The sequence below is a fragment of the Gobius niger genome, assembly GCF_951799975.1.
Source record: "Gobius niger genome assembly, chromosome: 2".
Lineage (NCBI taxonomy): Eukaryota > Metazoa > Chordata > Actinopteri > Gobiiformes > Gobiidae > Gobius > Gobius niger.
This window is the reverse complement of record NC_136853.1, coordinates 14,111,132-14,133,260: the sequence shown is the minus strand read 5'-3', so window position 1 is coordinate 14,133,260 and position 22,129 is coordinate 14,111,132. Positions and strand designations below refer to the sequence as shown.

Sequence of the window (22,129 nt, the reverse complement as noted above, 5' to 3'; positions counted from 1 at the left end):
TTCGAGGCCGACCGATAGTCTTCCTCCATGAACTCTTCCCAGACCCGAGTTTTAGCCTCCGCGACCGCACGAGCCGCAGCACGCTTGGCCTGCCGGTACCTCTCAGCTGCCTCAGGAGTCCCACAAGCCAACAAGGCCAGGTAGGACTCCTTCTTCAGCTTGACGGCATCCCTTACTTCCGGGCGCCACCACCGGGTTCGGGGATTACCGCCGCGACAGGCACCAGAGACCTTACGGCCACAACTACGAGCAGCCGCATCGACAATGGAGGAGGAGAACAGAGTCCACTCTGACTCCATGTCCCCCGCCTCCCCCGGAATCTGGGTGAAGCTCTTCCGGAGGTGGGAGTTGAAGACCCCACTGACAGAGGGATCCGCCAGACGTTCCCAGCAGACCCTCACAACACGCTTGGGCCTGCCAGGTCTGACCGGCTTCCTCCCCTGCCAGCGGATCCAGCTCACCACCAGGTGGTGATCGGTTGACAGCTCAGCCCCTCTCTTCACCCGAGTGTCCGAGACACGCGGCCGGAGGTCAGATGACACAACTACAAAGTCGATCATCGACCTCCTGCCTAGGGTGTCCTGGTGCCACGTGCACTTATGGACACCCTTGTGCTCGAACATGGTGTTCGTTATGGACAAACTGTGACTAGCACAGAAGTCCAATAACAGAACACCACTCGGGTTCAGATCGGGGAGGCCGTTCTTCCCAATCACCCCCTCCCAGGTCTCACTGTCGTTACCCACGTGGGCGTTGAAGTCCCCCAGCAGAACAATGGAGTCCCCAGTCGGAGCACCATCTAGTACCCCTCCCAGGGACTCCAAGAAGGCTGGGTACTCTGCACCGATGTTGGGCCCGTAGGCCGAAACAACGGTGAGAGACCTGTCCCCGACCCGAAGGCGTAGGGACGCGACCCTCTCGTCCACCGGGGTGAACTCCAACACGTGGCGGCTGAGCTGGGGGGATATGAGCAAACCCACCCCAGCCCGCCGCCTCTCCCCGCGGGCAACTCCAGAAAAATGGAGAGTCCAGCCTCTCTCCAGGAGTTGGGATCCGGAACCCAAGCTGTGCGTGGAGGTGAGCCCGACTATATCTAGTCGGTATCTCTCAACCTCCCGCACAAGCTCAGGCTCCTTCCCCCCCAGCGAGGTGACGTTCCATGTCCCGAACGCCAGAAGCTGTGCATGCGGACCAGGTCGTCGAGGCACCTGCCTCTGACTGCCACCCAGTCCTCTCCACACCCGACCCCTACGGATCCCTCTGCGGGTGGTGGGTCCACAGGAGGGCGGGCCCACGTCGTCCCTTCGGGCTGGGCCCGGCCGGGCCCCGTGGGCAGAGACCCGGCCACCAGACGCTCGCGTTCGGGCCCCAACCCCAGGTCTGGCTCCAGGGTGGGGCCCCGGCTGCGCCATGCCGGGCGACGTCACGGTCCTTGAATATTGTACGTCCATAGAAATCTTCTGAACTGCTCTTCGTCTGACCCGTCACCTCGGACCTGTTTGCCATGGGAGACCCTACCAGGGGCATAAAGCCCCAGACAACATAGCTCCTCGGATCATTCGGGCACTCAAACAACCCCACCACGTTAAGGTAGCAGTTCATGGGGTTGTGCTTAACAACCTGTCCCAAATTACCTGATGTCCCAAATGATCTGTCCCCAAACACAAGCTCAGTTGAGAGGGCGAAATGCAGACAACAATGTACAACTTTATATCCAGTCTTGTCTATCCTGATTATTGCCAGCTCTGTATAATGTAGTTGTGTAATTAAAGACTGTGAGAGTTCATCTGCAAAAACATCTGGTGTAGATGTGAATGTGAATGTGGTTCTGTGAGTGAGTGCTTGTTGGCGGTCAGAAGAGCAACCCCAGGCTATCTGTGGCTACAACATTAACACCATACACCAATTGAATGAGAAATTACATTGTAGAACTTACATTGTAGAAATTGTAGAAACAAAATACATTTAATCCATTATTATTATTATTTTCATGGGTTGGGGCAGAGTAATTTTTGATTGATTGATTTGATTGACAAGAACATTAGCATCTTGTCACAAGTCATTCCTGTGGTCTAATGGATATTTTTATCTTAACCGTGGACAAACACCCTGGACTCCAGAATAATAGTGCAATGACAAGACTCACGATGATGATGATAATAGTATCAATATTATAGTTTTTCAGTGCATGCAATTGAGGATTTGTGGGTGTCTTGGTGTCTTAAACATAGAATATAATATGATGTACTTTACTGTCCGATAGACTGAAGTATAAATTACAGTTATGGGATTTTTGCCCCATTATATTCAACCAAGTGAAGCAGCTATAGAAACAGAAGCATTCGGATCAATCTCTAGCTCTTAAGCCTGGTTTGATCAGGAATACCCAGTTGGAGGATTAATCACAGAAAAACACACTGTTAGGGAATTGAACCCATGGATATTTTTGTGAGGCAAGGGTGCTTATGACTCAGCCTCTGTATAGCTAAATTATCTCCCGTTGGTATGCTGGTAGTGTTACTGACCTACATTGCCAAAGGGCTAATGAAAAAAAGGGATTGTGAGGAGAATGTGCAACCTGAGGCTACATGAAGAGATGATCACATTGTGCCATAATTAACCCTCATTTTCCATTAGAAAACACCCGTATGTATCGTTTTTATGCCACACAATTATTTTTTTAACATTAAATTGTTAATCCACTTCAGTTCTGCACAACACTACTAAATAATAGATCAAAATGTGTTTTTTTTTACAAAAAGTAGCACACAAAATGGCTCATTTTCAAAATAACAATAATTGAGTGTGGGCTGAAATGTTTTTTACATATTATAACACCCCAGGATATGTCAAAGATCAGTTACAATGTTGATTTGGATACTTTTTAGGTTTTGTGTATAGTTGGGTCAATGTCAAACGTGCCATTGACTTTCATTATAAAACACACTTTTTGATTGCTCTGACATCAGACTATAGTCATACATTTTATTTGATTATTTCATTTTGATTATTCGTAGTGTCTTCAGTTCAAAGGAGGTCATTTTGTGATTTTTACTGTTCCAACTGAAATGTGAGTCTATACTTACAGCATAATAGGACTGTGTCTGCTATGGGAGTCTATGGGGTCTCTGTAGCAGATGACCCAAAGCAGCGTCTGGGGCGGGGTGTAGGTGTGAGAACAAAATAATTCATGATTATGAAAAGTGTGTTTACTGGTCAGTGGGGCATAAAATGCCGCTAACAGTAGCCAACAGTGGGAAGCAGCTGTTTGCATACACTATATAAAAAGACAGATATGCATTTTTTTTCTCAGTTTTTAAGAATTGAAAAAAATATTTGTATTTGCAAAATGCCAGAAAAATGAAAGATAGAATTATCTACACTTTTACAAAGTCAAACGTTTTGGATTTCCTTCCACAAGCTTCTCACAAGAGTTGGGAGGAATTTTGGTCCATTCCTCCAGACCGAACTAGTGTAACTGAGACTCATTTGTAGGCCGCCTGCACACGGGGCGGCACGGTAGCGCAGCGGTTAGCGCCTCCGCTTCACAGCTAGAAGGTCCCGGGTTCGATTCCCACCAGAACGGGGCCTTTCTTTGTGGAGTTTGCATGTCTGCGTAGGTTTCCTCCGGGTACTCCGGTTTCCCCTACCACTAAAAACATGTGCAATAGGTGAATCCTCCAGCCAGTGATTCTGACCATCAGTCTGGCTCCACATCATGGAGATGGGTCCCCGGGCGCGGCGCGGCCGTCGACCTGCTCCTTACGGGTTGCCCCAGTGGCATCAAAGGATGGGTTAAATGCAGAGGACAAATTTCCCTACGGGGACAATCAAGTATACAAACAAAATCAAGTATACAAACAAAAGCTTTGGAAGACCCATCTACCCCAAGCCTTGAGATGTTGCTCCAATATTTCCACATAGAATTCTTTCTTCATGATACCATCCATTTTGTGAAGTGCACAAGTCCCTCCGCAAAACAACCCCACAGCATGATGCTGCCACCCGCATATTTCAAAGTGGGGATGGTGTTCTCAGGCTTGCAAGATTCCCCCTTTTTCCTTCTAAGGGGACGATGATCCTCATGGCCAAACATTTCTATTTTAAGAGGCATAAAAAGCATATGAGCAGTATATTTCCAGAAATGAAAGAATAAAACATTTTAAAACCATATTATGAAAATGTAAGTCACATCAAAGTGTAGCTTATTGACTGAAATATTTTGTTTAATATGAACTGCCCTTATAGGAATTGTATATAGAATAGGCGGACACTGAGACATGATCACACAATGATATTTCCATAGAATATGGCTGTTTTGACATGTAACGTTATCTTAGCGTGTCAAATCTCACAATCATTTTTATTTTACTACAGCAATTTGCTCTACTCACTGGAGACTCTAAATGTAAATTATAGGTCTCTATAGTCTATTGGTCAACGTGTATCTAATTGTCTTCCCAGATCAGACAAAAATGATCATTACCTATATCCAACTGTCTTGGCGTGTTGTGAACACACGGTGGCAGCACCTCGCCCTCCTTTCTCCGGGTCCTCCACTCCTGTGCTGCTGATGAGCGCGCGCTCTCCCGTGGCACTAGGCGGATGGTCGCCCGGTGTCATCAGACGCTCGTTGCGCTCGGACAGTGCGGGTGCGCGGCAGCAGGCAGCGTGCGTTTGTGCCTGGACTGGAGCATGAGCGCACGCGGGAACTTGTGGGACAGAGGAGCGGAGTTGAGCCCGCCACAGGTGAGTGTCCTGCAACTTAAGTTTGAAATGTCCATGCATTACTGTCTGCTGAAACGTTTCTGCAAATACGATTCTCTAGTAGCTCAGCTATCTACATCTCTGTCTCTCTCTCTCTCTCTCTCTCTCTCTCTCTCTCTCTCTCTCTCTCTCTCTCTCTCTCTCTCTCTCTCTCTCTCTCTCTCTCTCTCTCTCTCTCTCTCTCTCTCTCTCTCTCTCTCTCTCTCTCTCTCTCCAATAATGAACAATTTGATATGGTCCACTTGGATTAGTTTTATGCATATATATATATATATATATATATATATATATATATATATATATATATATATATATATATATATATATCCTATTTCTAATACGCTATGTTAGTGGTTTGTCAAGTGATGACGGCTGATTACATCCTATTCTTTTCTCTTTATTTTGTATTATGATCCCCATGAGCTTCCACAAAGTGGTTCTTTGTGTTCCCGGGGTCCTGACATAATATATTTATAAATTTACAAAACAGTTTAAATGGAATACACTTTTCACCATAGCACACAAATTGGACATAGTTAATATTGCTCACATGTACTGAGCTAGTTGACCTTCTGCTTTCAGCTTGAAATATGGTTTACTTTTAGTGTTTCTAATATTAAAAGGAAGCGAGTTCCAGGTACAGAACAGTTCTTTTCATTTAGTTACTGTTGTATCTATGAACTGTTTGGTGTTGCAGGCTACATGGACTGCAACATGTGCTGCAAATTGGCTTCTTCTTTAAGCACTATGACACATACACAGGACTTATTTTACAGTTTCACTTTTTGTTGTATAAATAAATAAAATGAATTTGAATAAATATGAGTGCATATTACAGTAGACCTTTATTGTGTCTCTTGTCAGATATTTAATTTCGGCTTTTTTTTCCCTTTTTGTCCCTTTTTTTCCCTACAGTTATAGAAAGACAACATAACATTTTAGAATGACAACAGCCCCACAGTGGACATACAAACTTTTCTGATTTGTAAATTAGACTGTAAAATGAAAAATCTGTCTGTCGCTGGCCTTTGCTGGTTAGTGCTGGTTTTCTTTCCGTCCGTTTCAATGCACCACAGTTGAATGAATAAGTTAGAAACAATCCGTCTGTGTGTGTGTTTCTGATTGGTTTATTTTTCAATGCTGCACTTGTTTTCCGGGAGGACTTGTAGTCTGAGGGATTGATGCACAACGGCAGCCTCATTTCTGTCAGTTTTACCTACACTGTGTATGGGGTGGAGTGAATAAATAATTAAAGCTGGGTCTTTTGCGAAGCTTGTCAACTCAGGCTTGTCATCATTTATTTCACAAACAGCTGATCAAGTGTGGAGGAATGTTGAAAGTAAAAAAGACAGGCGTGTATAAACATAGTTACATTTTAAACATTTATAGAGCCTTGACGGAAAGTTATCATGTAGTAAATTGCTCTGTGTCCACACCTTAGCCGGATCCATTCATGTTTGCATAGTGATTTACGTGCAGGTCTTTATTGAAGTCTTCAGTTGGTCAAATTAGAGAATAGAATTAGGCACTGGGCACTCCCCATTATATTGTATTTTATTGTTACTTTCATATGTAACCTACCACTGTGTGATCTTGTGAGAGGTTGTTTTATTGAACTCATTTACAGTGTGTACCAGTATAATGTACTATGGACAATTGCATCTGATATTTAGGGCTGAGCAATAAGGTAAAAACGATAAATGTCAAATTGTTTTGTTCTTATATCACAATTATAGCATATCACACACTCATATTTTACACAGTAGTACCATTATATTGCAGTAGATCTGTCAATGCCCATAATTAAGATTGATCACATCACAATTTTCTTAGAGCCGATATTACAATTACGATTTTTATGAATTATCCAGATTATTCATGTGCTTTGAGGATCTATTGGCTTCCCATGTAACTAAAGCCATCTGCTGCTTGCAGTGTTGGGGATTTTCAGTAACTTCCAAGTAACTCGAGTTACAAGTGCATTTAACGCATCAACAAAAAAATGCCCCCAAATAAAATGCAGCACCAAGTCAAGTTGGACACTGTTGCATAAGATCTTCAGTTGCGCTTTGTTAATGTTGTCAAAATAAAACATGAGAGAATGGGATAATAAAGGAAAAGGAAATTGTTTTCTGCATTTTTGCTCGGTGGCATTATTACTTTTTTCAGTTTATATTTTGCTTAAAGTAACCCAAAAGTAACTCAAAGTAGTGTAACTACATTTTTGAAACAGTAAAATGTAATACAAACAAGCTGTAACTAGTAATATAGTATACAATTTTAAAGTAACTTGCCCAACACTGGCTGCTTGTTGTGCTCATTCACACTTCAATTTGAATGGTTAAATCCACCCGTCTCACACTCGGAGCTGATAGCATGACAAGACTGACCAAGAGGAGGAGGAGTTAGCTGAAAGTGTAGCAGAGAGCTACAACAATTTAACTTAATCACGATACTACGATCTCCCAAATTGGTAGATCGTCACAGGGTTCTGATTGCAATTCGATTTTTGCATAATGATATATCCCAGGTGTCCTTTGGTAGGTTGCTTGTTTACTGAACTGACCACGTAATGAATTCCTCCATATGATGCATTAAAAAATAGCCGGGAGGAAACCTGGCTGGTTCGGTGCTCCTCTGAACTGGGTTTGTCCCTGTTTCAGAGCGTGGTGTCCTGCACTGGTCCACCTCCTCCTTCCTCTTCCTCCTGTGCAGCTCCCTCCGCTGCCTCCGCTCCATAACAGTCTTTCACCATCTGTTTTATTCTTCAGTGAACGTCCATTAGCCAGAACAATAGAAGGCATGTGTGGCTTAGCTGTGGGTCTTACCCGGATACCTCCTCGTTTGTCTCTTTTTTGCTTTCTGTAGCTCCTCTTGTGACGCCTCCGCTGTGCTGCAGGTGTGGGGGCTCTTGGTGCCTCTTAAGTGTCTCAGAAGAAGAAATTCTCAAGGTCTCAAATGTGTTTAGCTGATAGCTGTTTACTTTTAAAAGTAGTGTTCATTTGCTTAGATAACAGTGTTTCAGTTTGAATGATAAGATGACAGTGACGTTCCTTTCCTTTGTGATGAATTACATATACTGTATATAACAATAATCCAATCACTCTGCTAAGTAAAATATGTATTCAATACTGATTTAAACCTTGATTGTACAATACATCAAAGAATGCATCTTTATCATTTGTATAATTACAACACCAGTCCCCCTCTGTCTCTTAACAGGGCGCTAGCCAAGCCCTGGCCATGACCCAAACACCAACTTGTGCTTGAGTCAGAGGAGAAACAAACTGGTGTAGATGGAGGCACCAGCGGGAGCATTCAGGTTACCCTCCCTCTGGCACAACAAACTGGAGCGCGGAATTAGTCACACAACAGCCCACATTGCACCGGCTCCATTTCTCCTTTGCTCTACTACTAATGCCTCTGATTAGATGCTCCCTGAGGATATTTGAAAGAGAGAGAAAATGTCTCCAGGTTAAATTTAAGTGGTCTGTGCCAACTCATTAGCCCAATTCCCAAACTAGCCCTGGCCCATTCAATAATGTCTATCCACCTCACACTTGACCATGGAGGCATGCCTCACTGATCTCAATGCTAGATCAGAATCATTATCTATGTCAGTTAAGTAGCTACTTTAGATATCTGAGTTCTCTTCCATCTGTAAACTATGTATGAAGTTGTCAGTAACCAGTAAAGCAAGAAAATCAGAGCTGGAGCACTGTATTGATCTATATTACACCATTGTAGGATAGAGCCAAATACATTTGACCTTTATTTAACCAGGAAAGTCCCACGCTGCAGTAGAGGGACCAACTTTTTATTTTTGTTGGTGCTGGCTATCATTCATTCACAAGGAGTCAATAATGTAACAAAGTTATTCTGTTTGTATCTTAAAGGGGGGGGTATTATGCAAAATCGACTTTTTCAAGCTTTACATCATGTTATTATGTCATTCCCTCATTAAAAACATGCCTGAAGTGTTGCCTTGGCACATTCACGTATTTTTGAGTAATCTGTAAAAACTCTGATGGCAGCCATTTTAGGGATAGGTTTGCCTGAGTCCTCCTAGGAACCCCCCCACCTCCTAGAGACGCCTCCGAGCTTTCGTCACCAGCCGAGTAACCAACCACTGCTCCTCAGGAGAACCCCCTCCCCACTGATGCCACAGACAGAGTGTGGAGGGGGCGTGTCGGAAAGGGTCAGAGGTTCTTAAAGAGACAGAGGCCTATTTCAAGACATTCACTACAGCCATTTTGAGAGAGCAATTTTACACAAGGTAGTTATTCTAATTTACTGCAGTTACGGACCAACAGAAGGTTTCGTCATCATTGTAGTGTGCTATAGACTGGTGCTATGTGGTTCAAAAAAGCATAATACCCCCTCTAAAAAACATTTTGCAGTTTGGTTCGTGTTAGTGAACTGATACAGACACTAATAAACTACAGTAGGCGGGATGGGTTTGTCTGGGTGACTTTTAAAACCTCTGTTGTTATGGAACGTGCCAGAATGACTGGGCGCTTACACCGACACGGAAAAACATAATCAGACGGATTTTATACTTAGACATTCTGAAAGGCAGCTTCATTACAAAATCCAATACATTTAAATTATTATTATTTTTTTTTTTTAAAGGCTTTAGTAATAAAGAAAGGTATAAGCTGAAACAAAAACACATTTTTTGGTAGGATTTTTACTCCCACTATAACAACTCTTCCCCCCAGAGAAACCGGAAGGTCATCCCACCCGTCCAAACTGCCCTGTCTGCTCGCACACCGTTGTGAAACCATGTGCAAAAAGGCCAGTAAATTCCAAAGTCTATCCCCAAATACCCAAAACTAGTTGAAAAAGCCAATGGATAAGAGCCAAACATGGTAGCAGACTGCTGGGCTGAACGGCCGATCAAAAAAAGAACACCTCCAGAGAAATTGGCTCCACATCCAGATGCAAGTCCAAAATCCTTCAAAACGGACACAATAACTGGGAGAGACTCTTCAGCACCTGAAACAACAAATCATTAGCGCAGATTGACAATCTCCTCCAATAACAGGCCCGTGTGTGTCCATATTAGGTATAGCTGAAACAAAAGATAACATGAACTGGTTATCATCTACATTAGGAGCATAGATGCCAATCAATGCAATTGGGTCGTTATAAAGTGTTCCCGTTACAATAATGTATCTGCCCCTACCGTCTGGAACCACTTCACTCGCAACGAATGGCACTATCTTTTTAATTACAAGAGCCGCTCCTCTGCTTTTAGTGCTAAATGGTACAATGGTCTCCATCCTTGAGGTGGGTCACCTGTAGAAAACATCTGTACTCAGCTTCTCCAGGTGGGAGAGAATATTGCCTTGCCTCAAAGGTCCATCAAGGCCCTTGCAGTTCCAGGAGATGTAAGAGTATTTTGAGACATTTATGCTAATCAGCGTAATATACTATTACGCTACCCTTAAAGGGACTATACAGAGTTTAAAAATGTTAAAATTATGTATTTTCCTCCCCCTACATGTTCCAGCCATGCCCTCATGTGTAGAATGAGCTCAGACCTGTTCACCACAACTGCCTCTAAAATCCTGCACTGTCACTCAAAAAGGTGTTAAATCGGGTCCAAAGTGCCGACATGCACGAGCTTAATATTAGAAGCTGCAGTTATGCATAAGACCTGAGGTGGTACTAGTGAGCATTAAACGAAAAACTTGTATCAAGCCCCTTTAAAAATATGATTTGTTTGCAAAAATTCAGTATTTTCATGAACAAGATGACACAGCCGTCCAAGCCTGGTGTATATGTGAGCAGCATTTGTACCCCCCATCAACAGTGAACCTACAGTCTATTGTGACAAGGGCGGCACGCTCAATTAGCTCCTCACAGGCCATTACTCTCACCCACGCTTGATGCGCTCACAGTTGCAACTTGTTCCAGTCAGGCGTGCAGCTGGCAGAACTGCGGATAAACCATGGATGTATTAAATAATAGTTCCATAATAGTTGCGCAGTAACAGACATTTGAACAATCAGGTGGCATTACTGATGTGCAAAACATTTCAAAATGCCATAATTGCATACATGCATACTGTATATGGCCCATAATGCTTGCTGTGGTGTTATAGCACAGAAGGGGTCTTGTACTGCATATAATCTATTTTCTACCATCATTAGATCTTGGTTGGAGGTAATGAGTTCATTCCCTACAGGACCAGTCCAACAGGGCCTGTCAGCAGGAGCTATTCCAATCACATGGCCCACTTGTCCACATTGATGCTCATAGATGGCTATTTGGCAATAGTTGTGTTTATTAATTGAGATATTGTGGGTCATATTTTGGTGAGTCTTTCCCAAATGATTTAGATTAAATGGTTTATGTATTTTTTATCATGTTGCTGCAACAGGACAGGAATTAGTTGATGAGATTACCATTTGATCATGTGAAAGTCAACCCTTTGAAGGTTGATGGCAGTGTCACAATATTGAATGACTAATTTGACACTATTGACATGTCACTAAAATGCAGTGTAGAGGATTTGTTCTTCATTCACTCCACATACAGTGGTGGTAAGGTATGTAGCCACAGTTTCCCCTAGAGAAGACTGACAGAAGCAAGACTGCACACCTGAATCCTGGCTCCTGCAGGTGCACACTGTCGTTGCGTCCTTTGGTAAAACACTTCACCCACCTTGCCTTCAAGTCTGCGTACATTGTTGTATGAATGAGAGAGTGAATGGCTGAGTGGTTCCTTGATGTTAAGTGCTTTGGCTGCGGTCCATTTCTAATGGAAAAGCTAAATGTGGAACACTATCCCATGCCGTGTACTGTGGCCAAACAGTGCTAGGTTGAAGTATACTACGTGAGAAGAAAGGCCCTGTCTGGCCCAGGGATCAAACCCGGGACCTTCTTGCTCTGAAGCACGAATGTTAACCGCTGCGCCATCATACCTTGGTGGTAAGCTTGTAGCCACAGCCGCCCTTATATAGGATGGCAATGTTTAGAATTGTTTATTTCACAGCTGTTCTAATTTTAATCTACCATATACCATAGGTACAATTACAAATGAGCTACATATGTGGCTATTTGCTGTCTTCAACTTATATAATAAATAAATAAAAACAAAGTAATGGATATTATAATCACATGTAAACCACAGCCAAACTGCCACAGTCACTCTATGTCTGGCTCTGTACAACATAGTTATTATGCGTTCCCAGAGTTTTTAGTCAACTAAAAGTGACATCAGTTTCAGTTTGGGTCTAACACTAGCCAACATATTTCTAGCTAATAAATAAAGCAACAATGCAAACCCTTGGCATTTGCAAAGTTTATTTTTGACATAGTTTTTAAGGCCCATTTTCTTCCGCTTCTGTGCTCACATAAGTAGCCATGTGGTATTTCCAAAGTAGCACATGCAAGTACTTTTTAACATTTAACAAGGGCTGTACAGGGTTCTTTGCCATTTGCACACGTGTTTGACAGTCACAGTGGCACCGTCCAATTCCACCTCACACAATAGCTGTCAAAAAGTACCCAGAATGCATTGTAGCCACTCAAAGCTGTTGGGGCATTGTGAAGGGTGTTGAGAAGGAGCATAGACTCTCAATGCTGGTGTTATCACATTCTCCACCTGCTCACATCCTGCAGCCACTATGGACACATCTGAAATCACTGAATGTGTTTTATCGGCTTTGGGAAGAGGCAATATGAAATACATTTAATATAGCTATAATGTATGTGTGGATGGTGGTTTATAAAATCAAATCCTGGGACAAGTGCTGCACATTTGCTTTTGAAAAGCTCTACGATTCACACATCAGACTTCTTTTACAGCTTGTCTATGTTTTTGTGTCTGTCACTAACAAATAATAAATAATAAAGGGTCTCAAAGCTTTCACAAGATGACGTTTAAAATCAAGATTTATTTTATTTATTGGTGTATTTGGTCGGGACAGTGCAGGTTAATGAACAAGCCACGGGTGCATTTAATTTCCATCTGTCATCGCCCACTCAAACACACTCTCATTCACCCTGGCCTATTGTACATGTTTTTTTAGTGCTGGGGGAATTCGGAATACGCGGAGGAAACCTACAAACATGCAAACTCCACACAGAAATGCCAGGAAGCACGAGCGATAACTGCTGCACCACCATGTGTGTTAGATTGCTGTATATTGAGTTTTTTTTAAGGCCTGTCTTCCCTGAGTCCACATTATAAAATCACATGTTCATATAATGACATCACGCCACATTCTAAAAATATTTGTGCAGTAATCACATTATATAAATCTATAAAACAAGCAAAACTTTAACACATGATTACAACATGATTCCATTTGTCTTTTTAATAATGTTCAAGTCTTCAATGTTCGAAATGTCTTTAGACAGAGAGTTCCAGGATTTCATTCTGCTGTGGCGCATTGAGTGGCCTTGTGTACGAAATGTGCGCAATAAATAAAGTTGCCTTGTCTTGCCTGTTACAGTCTGACTGTTACACGATGGAAGAGTAAGATTACCGTTTACTGTGTGCCCTGTGTTAAACTAATCTATGGAACAGCTGAATAAGCACGTCATACAAAACCTTAATGAGTTTTAACACAAGAATCTTTCAAAAGAAGAGCAAAATGTAGTCTATTCTTTACCAATGTCCAACCTAATGTTTGGTGCATGCTTTGAATATCTGATTATTTTGAGCACTTTAGCACTTTAAGACCTTGTTTTGTACTACCTGTAGTTCATCAATTTCTCATTCGGAGGCACTGGACCCCACCATTGGGCAGTATTGTAAATGTGACAGAACAATAGTTTTGGCTAAGATACAGCTTCTAACAACCACTAATTCTCTTCCCATAACAGCAAAAGTACGATCAATATGTTTGGACCACTTTAAGTCTGTTGTCTATAATGACTCCAAGAAGTTTTGTGTCTTCCACTTGAGTGATCGACTTTTAATTGTGTTTTTTATCCTTTAGTTTCCAACTAGATACCAGTATAATACTTTTTTGTTCTGGATGTATTGTCTGTTTCCACGAGCCCACCTTGCAACAGACTTTAGATCATTGTCCAAGGCGCTCGACAGAACATCAGCTGACGAAGCAAGCAGGTATATTGGAGTGTCATCTGCGTATACATCACAGCTTTAGCATGACCAAGACAAGTGGCAGGTCGTGAAGATTAAAAAGTAAGGGCCCTAAAAAACTGCCTTGAGGTACACCACATTGCAATCTTTTTGAAACTACCATAATAGAATACACATTGTTAACGATGTGAGCAGGGCTTAACATTAACACCCGCCAACCAGGCAAAGAAAAAGAAAAGGACGTTCAATGATTGATAAAAATGTAAAGAAAATCGAGAATGACATTAAGCAAACAATGTACTGTTACGAGTGCCACAAATACGGTGGTGACAACAAGCTGTTGTTTAGACCTGATATTCTGAATGAGTTTGGACTAACTATCAGTGGTACGAGGACTTGTTAATGGTCTTGCTACAGTACTACATAACAGGAATACATTTAAAATAAGCATTCTTTTATTGTTAGTTTCTTTTATATTAGGTTTTCAATGTAAATCTATTACGTTTTAGTTTTGGCTGGTGAAAACGGTTGGTGGTTAGTAACTTTTGAAAACCATTAGCCACGACCCCCAGGTTGAGAACCACTGGCCTACGCAATATGCATGTTGAAATTGTGTGAATAAATAATTATCTGAAAAGAATTGTTGTACTTGTTCAGTAGCAATCTTTTCAAGAATTCTACTTAGTATTTTTGATAGCAAGCTAATTGGTCTACCGTTTGACCCACTCACTGGTCTTGATGCTTGGAGAAGCACTAAACTATTCACCTTATTCCGCCCCGCCCACTTTTGCCACTTTTTGCGTTGTCTCGGCACCTCGTTGTCCAGACACTGCTGGTCGAGCGCGAAGCCAGTTCATTTTAACGGAGAACGAGGGAAAATATTCTCCGCTTAAATCTGATGTTTAGTCGATTGATTTGTGTAAAATGGCCAATGTTCATTTGCACCAACAAGTCGACTGCACTGTTTCTCTGCGCGGCCTGAAAACAGCTTGTGACTGATTTTATGTGGACTTCTCCAGCCCCATGTTAACACATAGGAGAAAAGGGGCGGGCACAATTCATGGCGGCGCCCACGCGAGCCTCCAGAATAAGGTGGATAGAGAAAACTGATATGTTAGATGGCAGTTGACCTTAACTACAGGGACAGCACTTCTTACACATTATAATACCCCACGGAGATGGAATATTTTGTTCTCTGCATAGAACATACACTGCCTGGTCAAGTCACCACTTGGATTTAACTGAACCAGTAGATAAGAGCCTCTTGTTGGATAATTACGCCATGTTCACTCCCGTTTTGTGCCCTAAGAATTAAGGTCCGCTAGGTCCACTATTAGTCCGCTTGGACTACCTGAATGGACTTTTGATTAGCCGGCGCCATGATGTTAAACTGTTAATAGTTAATTATTAATGCTAATAATACATGGGATTATTTATGTTGGACCCTGACACGTGACCGGGAGTGGGTGGGACTATTGAGCTCTATTCAAGTGGTCTGAAACTGTGAAAACGGCTTATTTACCTTAAAGCTGGGGTACCTGATATTTTGGTGTTGTAGAATACATTTATTTTTGACACCTCAGAGTAAGTTGTAAACACAGCAAAACAACAATACAACAGATCTTGTTGTATTGTCCTCAGTTTTATTGAGTAATGGATGATAGAAGTGTAATTTAAATTTGTGGAATTTATCTTGGGGTGGCCCTGCTTCACTTTGTCACCTCTCTATGCTGTATATGGGTGTGAAATGTGCTTATAATTACATTCTTTGAACAATTTGAATACAGGAGGAACTCTGAGAGCAAGAAACAAGTTTGGCTTCTTTTTATTTTATTTACATGAACAAAAAGGAACAGAGGGATGATAAATCTGGTATTTATCTGTTCCTGATAACACACTTAAAAATATACCAATTTAACCCCCACTCCTCACCAAGGCATCGAACTTGGAGCAGCATCATTTGTAATCTGTAGTTACATTCAGGTTCGTTCAAGATAAAGTTATTTGTACAACATTTTAGTTTCCCACTCAAAGAATTCCACCATGAACAGAGGGACATTTCTGTTTCAACGCTGTCCGTACAAACATACTCTGGAAATTATATTTTCTTCCACGGAAACCATCGTCTGGCAAAATTCTTTGTTTAGCTCCACAAAATAAGTTGACTTGAGCAAATAACTGAAGTATGGGAGAATCCTCGAGCTGTACAGCATACGCAGCAATTAAACACATCTTTAGCTTTGTATAAAATGCCAGTACTTTGCTGACTTTCCTTTTTACACAATCAATATGGGCTTTCCGATTACATTTTTCGTCTAAAATAACACCTACCAAACTTAAATTGCCATGACGACAAGATAAGCAGCTCTTCCCCCACAAACAAATGTACATAATGTGCACCGACAAACAGGGCTGGCCTTCTCACAGTCTGAGGTGTGAGATTCTGCGAAGCTGTTCCTCCCACCTGACACCACAGAGGCATTAAAGCACTCTGATGATGCTCTGAGACATGTGACATATTCATTAACTCAGATTCATCTTCTTGGGTGTCAAAATATCACATGGGGCACGCTAATGTATGGATTATTTATTATTATGCTCAAACGCTTCAGAGACTAAGAAGTCACAGTAATCTTGAGATTTAACCTCTATTGTGTCTAATCACATCCACACAGTGAGACTTTACATTAACAACACTAACCAAACACTGGCTGATTGAAATTATTGACGAATAACCGCATAGCTCTCACTATTGCCACTTTAGCCACTTTAACCCACAAGAAACTTTAGTCTAGTGTTGTTTTGTGTCGTTCTGCCATGTTGTTGTACAATAAACCAGTGGTTCTCAACCTTTTGGAGCCGCGACCCCCATTTTAACAGGTGAAGGGGTTCGTGACCCCCCGCCCGGGTCACATTGTGAGAAATAGGAACATTAGCCTAAATAGTTCTGAAAAAACTAGGAAAAAACAAATGGCTGAAATAAATTCATCAAATTATGAACAAATAATGGCACTCTGGTAAAATAGTAAACACGTGCTACAATAAAATATTAGGTTATACGCTAATAAAAATATGTATATTTTATCTAAATGATCTGGCGACCCCCCCATATTTGTCTGGCGACCCCCTTGGGGGTCCCGACCCCCAGGTTGAGAATCACTGCAATAAACAACAAAAGTAGAGCTAAGTTGTTTTGATGAATCTTCATGTGAATCACAATAATGTATGCATCCTGGCTGCATTAAGAATAAGCAAGGGATGTGAACATGGCTCTGAGGAAGTGACTTGGTTATTCACTAGAATAGTTTTTTCTTGAAGGACGGCCAGCTGTCTGGATTGAACGCACTTTATGATGTTTAATCTACCGCAATGTTTGTGGATTCCTGTTTTTGGTTATATTGTAAAAGCTAAAAGTTTGGTGATTTAAATAGTTACAACAGCTTTTTAAATGCTTGATCTTGGTGTTGCTATTGCCAAACCACATAAATGTTTGTAGGTAAGGTAGACTATATTGTCTGTATGGAGGATTGTCCTCTGTGTTTGACCCATGCTTCAATGCTGCTGGAACAACCTCAGGAGCAGAAGGTCACAGCAGGGCCAGGGACCCATCTCCAGGTCTTGTGCTCGGTTTGGTCAGGACTCTCAAAATGTTTGGCATTTCACCCAAGTGAGGATGGTTTAGCTGAGAGTTTCCAGCTGATACTTTGATATACTGTACCCTGGTGACTTTTGTAATATGATATGAATTGCGGATTTTTTTAATATTTCGGTTTCAATAATATAACATTCTCTTCTGTTTCAGAAACAAAACAAAAATCGTGTTTGATTTAATTGAAAGTGATTTGTTCAGTTTTCACGGTGGCCGTAGTATTGGACTTAAACCACCCGGGGCAAAATGCCAAGTATCTTGGGAGTCCGTGGTTTGGTCAGAAATGCCTATAGCTGATAAGCCCTTTTCACATGTCATCATGCTTCTGATGCAATGTTATCGTCTCTCCGGTCTCTGTTTAAGTCTATGGACAATTCAGCATATCTCTAGCGAATAAAATCCATATTTCTAAATTACTCATCAGAGAGCAAGCTTCATTGGGATAATCATTACATGATGTTCAACACTGTAGGAAGTGAAAGCTTCATCGAACAATACGTCTGTGTCTTTAAAAGTAGGTTTTTCTGTGGTTGTCTTGTCATGTCTTGAAACCATACCAAACTAATGGATAACTGCTGATGCGCATGCAGTACTGTGCCGGAGTGAGGTGACATTATTGCTAAAAGGGCCTATTGTACATGTTTCAGGTTGGTGAGGGATCCTGTTCTGGAAGACCATGGTGCATTATTTCGGAAGAGCAAAATTCATCTTTATGTCTGCAAAAATAAAAAACACCAAATCACTGCAGAGGCAGGGAACAGTCTGACCATTCAGACAGTACAGCAGAAGCCAAATCTGGAACCATCAGATACAATATAAAATTGATTAGATTCATGACTGGAACAAAGGAAGGACCAGTTATGGGTGTGCTATTGGCTTTATGTACTTTACAAATCAGCACACATTCTTCACCTACTTTTACGGTATAACAAATTTACTTCAAGATGCAACACATAGATGGTGCAAACAAAAGAACCACTAACATCAAGTTGAATAAGGGATAATTCATCTGAACAAAAGGGCACAGATTGAAGGAGGACCTCCAGTTCACACCATGATTACAATCGACTTTTGAAATGGCCCTTAGAGGAAATCGGAATCATTGTTATCCTTTCCCTGTGCACGCTGAAATATTCGTAACAAAACAAAGACAGCGCAGCTCAGCCTCCCACTCAGTCACTCACACGTCGGGCTGAAGGAATGAGAAAATATTTGCTTATGTGATACAGCGGGAGAGGGACAGAGAGAGGCAGAGAAACTCCTGTGATGCGTTTCCAAGGAGGTGTGTGTTCACAGCTCTCTGCATGTTCAATTCACATCTGACTGACAGCAACAACTTAAGACGACACTGCACGTTTCGAAAGATTTGAGAATAAGGCCAGAACCTCTTCATGAGGTCTTTTCGAGATCGCGGGTTTGATCCCTGGGCGGGGCCTTTTTGTGTGGAGTGTGCATGTTCTCCACGTGTCTGTGTAGGTTTGTAGGTCTGGGTACTCTGGTTTCCCCTATCACTAAAAACATATACAATAGGTTAATCTCCGTCTGGAAGTCCCACAGGATCTTGGCTCGGTCATTCTCTACCACATTTGGAGGTGTTTCCCACTTTGACCTTGGGGTTTCCAGCCCATACTCTGCACAGATGTTCCTGTACACTATACCAGCCACTTGGTTATGGCGCTCCATGTCAGCTTTCCCTGCCAGCATCTTACACCCTGCAGTTATGTAAAGCTGGATTGTCTCATTGGCCTCTTTGCACAGTCTACACCTGGGGTCTTGTCTGGTGTGGTAGATCTGGGCCTCTATTGCTCTGGTGCTCAAGGTCTGCTCCTGTTCAGCCATGATGAGCCTCTGTGCTGTCCTTTAGTCCAGCTCTGTCCAGCCATTGGTAGGATTTCTTAATAGGAGGTGACTGATGGTGGCCCCGTTCCTGAGTCAGTATCCATAGCCAGTCTTGTTGATTATTTGGCTGAGGGGGTTCAGGCCTATGCAGAACAGCAGTGGGGACAGTGCGTCTCCTTGGAATATGTCACATTTGATGGAGACTTGTGCAAGTGGCTTGCTATTGGCCTCAAGGGTGGTCTTCCACAACCTCATCGAGTTTGAAATGAAGGCTCAAAGTCCTGTGAATGTTGTAGCTCCAAGCATTCAATGATCCAAGTATGTGGCATTGAGTCGTAGAGTTTCTTGTAATCAATCCAGGCAGTGCTCAGGTTAGTGTTTCGGGTTCAGCAGTGTCAAGCAACTGTTCTGTCTACCAGGTGCTAGCTCCTCTGGTACTTTTACCGATTCCCTTCTAAGCTGTGCTCATGTGTTGACCCATGTGCCCGATGGAGATATATATATATAAACAGGTTCACAAACTAGGATTTTTTCTTGGTGAGACGTGCAACATTAAACATAAAAAACATAGGCTATAACACAGAGTTTAGATAAAAATATTATTATATTATTATATTATTATAAAAATATAATTAGCTACAAAGCTAACTGGTTTTAAACATAACAAGACTCTTTGTAGACTTTTTTGTTTGCAAAGGACATGGTAGTGAAATAGTTGCAATCTGCGATTTTAATTCAATTGTGATTTATTGTTCAGCCTCAATTATAGCGTTGATTTAAGATAATGTTTTTCATGAAAGCAAGAACAATTTCCAGATGCAGCAGTGGTGTGCTGGGAGCTCATTTTGCGCCAGGACTATTTTAACTTAAACTGGCCAGTGGCGTAGCAAGAGTGTCTTTGGGCCTCAAGCAAAAAAAAATCACAAGGGCCCTATAATTGTAAAATGTTGATGTTATGTGCCTCTGGCACATATTTTAGCTTTTCCCCCTGGCTTGCTTTTTTATGTATAGTTTCCCTTATATCTTTGGATCATGTTTGGGTTTCGTTTCTTTACCCTTTATTGGGTCATTTTTTATATTGAATTTTTTTTCCCTGTTTAGCAGCAGTTTTGGAAGGAGGTGCAGCTCAATGCTCCATTGCATGAAATAAAAAATAAGCTATAGAATATTAAATCGCAATTGCAATATCTGTCAGGGGAAAGCAATCCCTGTGTTTCTTTATGTTATGCTTCTTTATTGTGTAAAATAAAAAGATAAAGTGTCACTGAGCGTTCAAATGATTCAACTTTCTTCCATGACAACATTCCTCTTACCTCACAAAGACACTGTCTCAGAAATCCCCTTCGTTATAACTAGAAACCTCACTTTGTAACCTGCTTGATGACAACCCCAGATAACATTTTTGGCAAGGACAAAGGGATACGACTGACTGCCTTTGATCCAAACACCTCAAGGACCATGTTAGTTGTATTTATTTGTAAATGTACTTGAGTAAATGAGTACTGCCTGCCCCTGGAGAGCGGCTGCTGAGACACACGCCCTGATCTGCCCCTGTCATTTTGTGTTTTGTTTTCACTACAACCTCAAATTTTGGAAAAATTAATAAATAAAATAAAATGAGGCGAGTGCAGGTCAGGTTTATAAGAGTGAAATGTATTTTGACAACCCAATGCACTGACTTTGAACAGTTTGGACGAGTTGAGCGGTGTTGACTCAGTCTCTCTCTACATTACTTTGGAGCCTGCGCCAAAACGAAATTCAGCTGAACAGTTTTCACAGAACAAGGAAAGGACAGAGGATTCTTTTGTTCTGGAGCCAGACTGTACTTGACTGGTATCAAAAGAGATTTGTGTGACATCAAAATAAAATGTGGAAGTAAGGAATGGGACATTTATAGTACATAAATAATGGGTTTGTCATTGTAATGAACTTTTATTAGGATCAAAGTCGTTGCCTCATCAGTGCTCAAACTAAAGGCATGCTGTTCCAAAACAGTCTGGTGTGTCACATGATTTAGATCAGGTTTGATCATGGTTTTAAACTGCACTGTCCGTCAGTTTTATAAGATAGACCTTAAAAGTTCCAATTTCCACTGTATATTTTAAAGTCACACTGTACAGTATCTCAAGTTCAGTGACTCGAGAGTCTTGAAGCATTGCGCATGGAGCAATAGGTTGTGTTCATGTTATAGAATTATGTTTTAGCTGGAGGGCAGGTGCCAATACGACTCTATGGGAGAGAAATCGTTTTTGAAAGGAATTTCCAAAAAGAAAATGATTCTTCTGTCTGAAAGTCCTGGCCAACATCACGCTCATGTTTTTGAACATTGTGACCAATTTTGGACACCTTTATGAAATAATAACTACTAATATGTGCTAGAAGAGATGATTTTGAACTTTGTGAGTTTTTGTTTCATGTGAATTGGCACAGGAATAAGCCGAATGCCCATCTCGGGTCGCCTGTTGCATTATGGGTAATGGAATTTCTTTTGGCTACCAAACAATGTTGATAGTTAGCGTATAGCAACGAAGAAAGCTCTGATTTGGACCATTTTAACCGCTGGAAAGTTGATGATTTAAAGCGTTTGTGTCGTCGCTGTGGAGCTTGTTCCAATATTAGCATAACGTCTATTTTTACAACCAGGGCTGGGTACGGAGAGAGACAGAAACTGAAAGAAAAGAGCGGCCGTTCATATGTAGAGATGCTTCAAAAGTGACGACCAGTCCTTGTTCACATATGTGAGAAAAACATTTCTGACCCTTGAAGGCGACTGTTGCAGGGTCTGAAACTGTGGCCTCATGTTGCAAAAAA

The 22,129-nt window shown here is 41.8% G+C and overlaps 1 protein-coding gene across 2 annotated transcripts in view; it reads left to right on the top strand.

Moving 5' to 3' along the window:
• Positions 1-4,608: 4,608 nt before the first annotated feature.
• The window catches only part of LOC306982975 (5-hydroxytryptamine receptor 4), a gene marked incomplete at its 3' end in the record, with an annotated part of 66,883 nt that continues 49,362 nt past the window's right edge, over positions 4,609-22,129 (top strand). For both annotated transcript variants that reach the window (XM_079582621.1, XM_079582620.1), the window contains exon 1: positions 4,609-4,749. The remainder of the gene's footprint in view (positions 4,750-22,129) is intronic.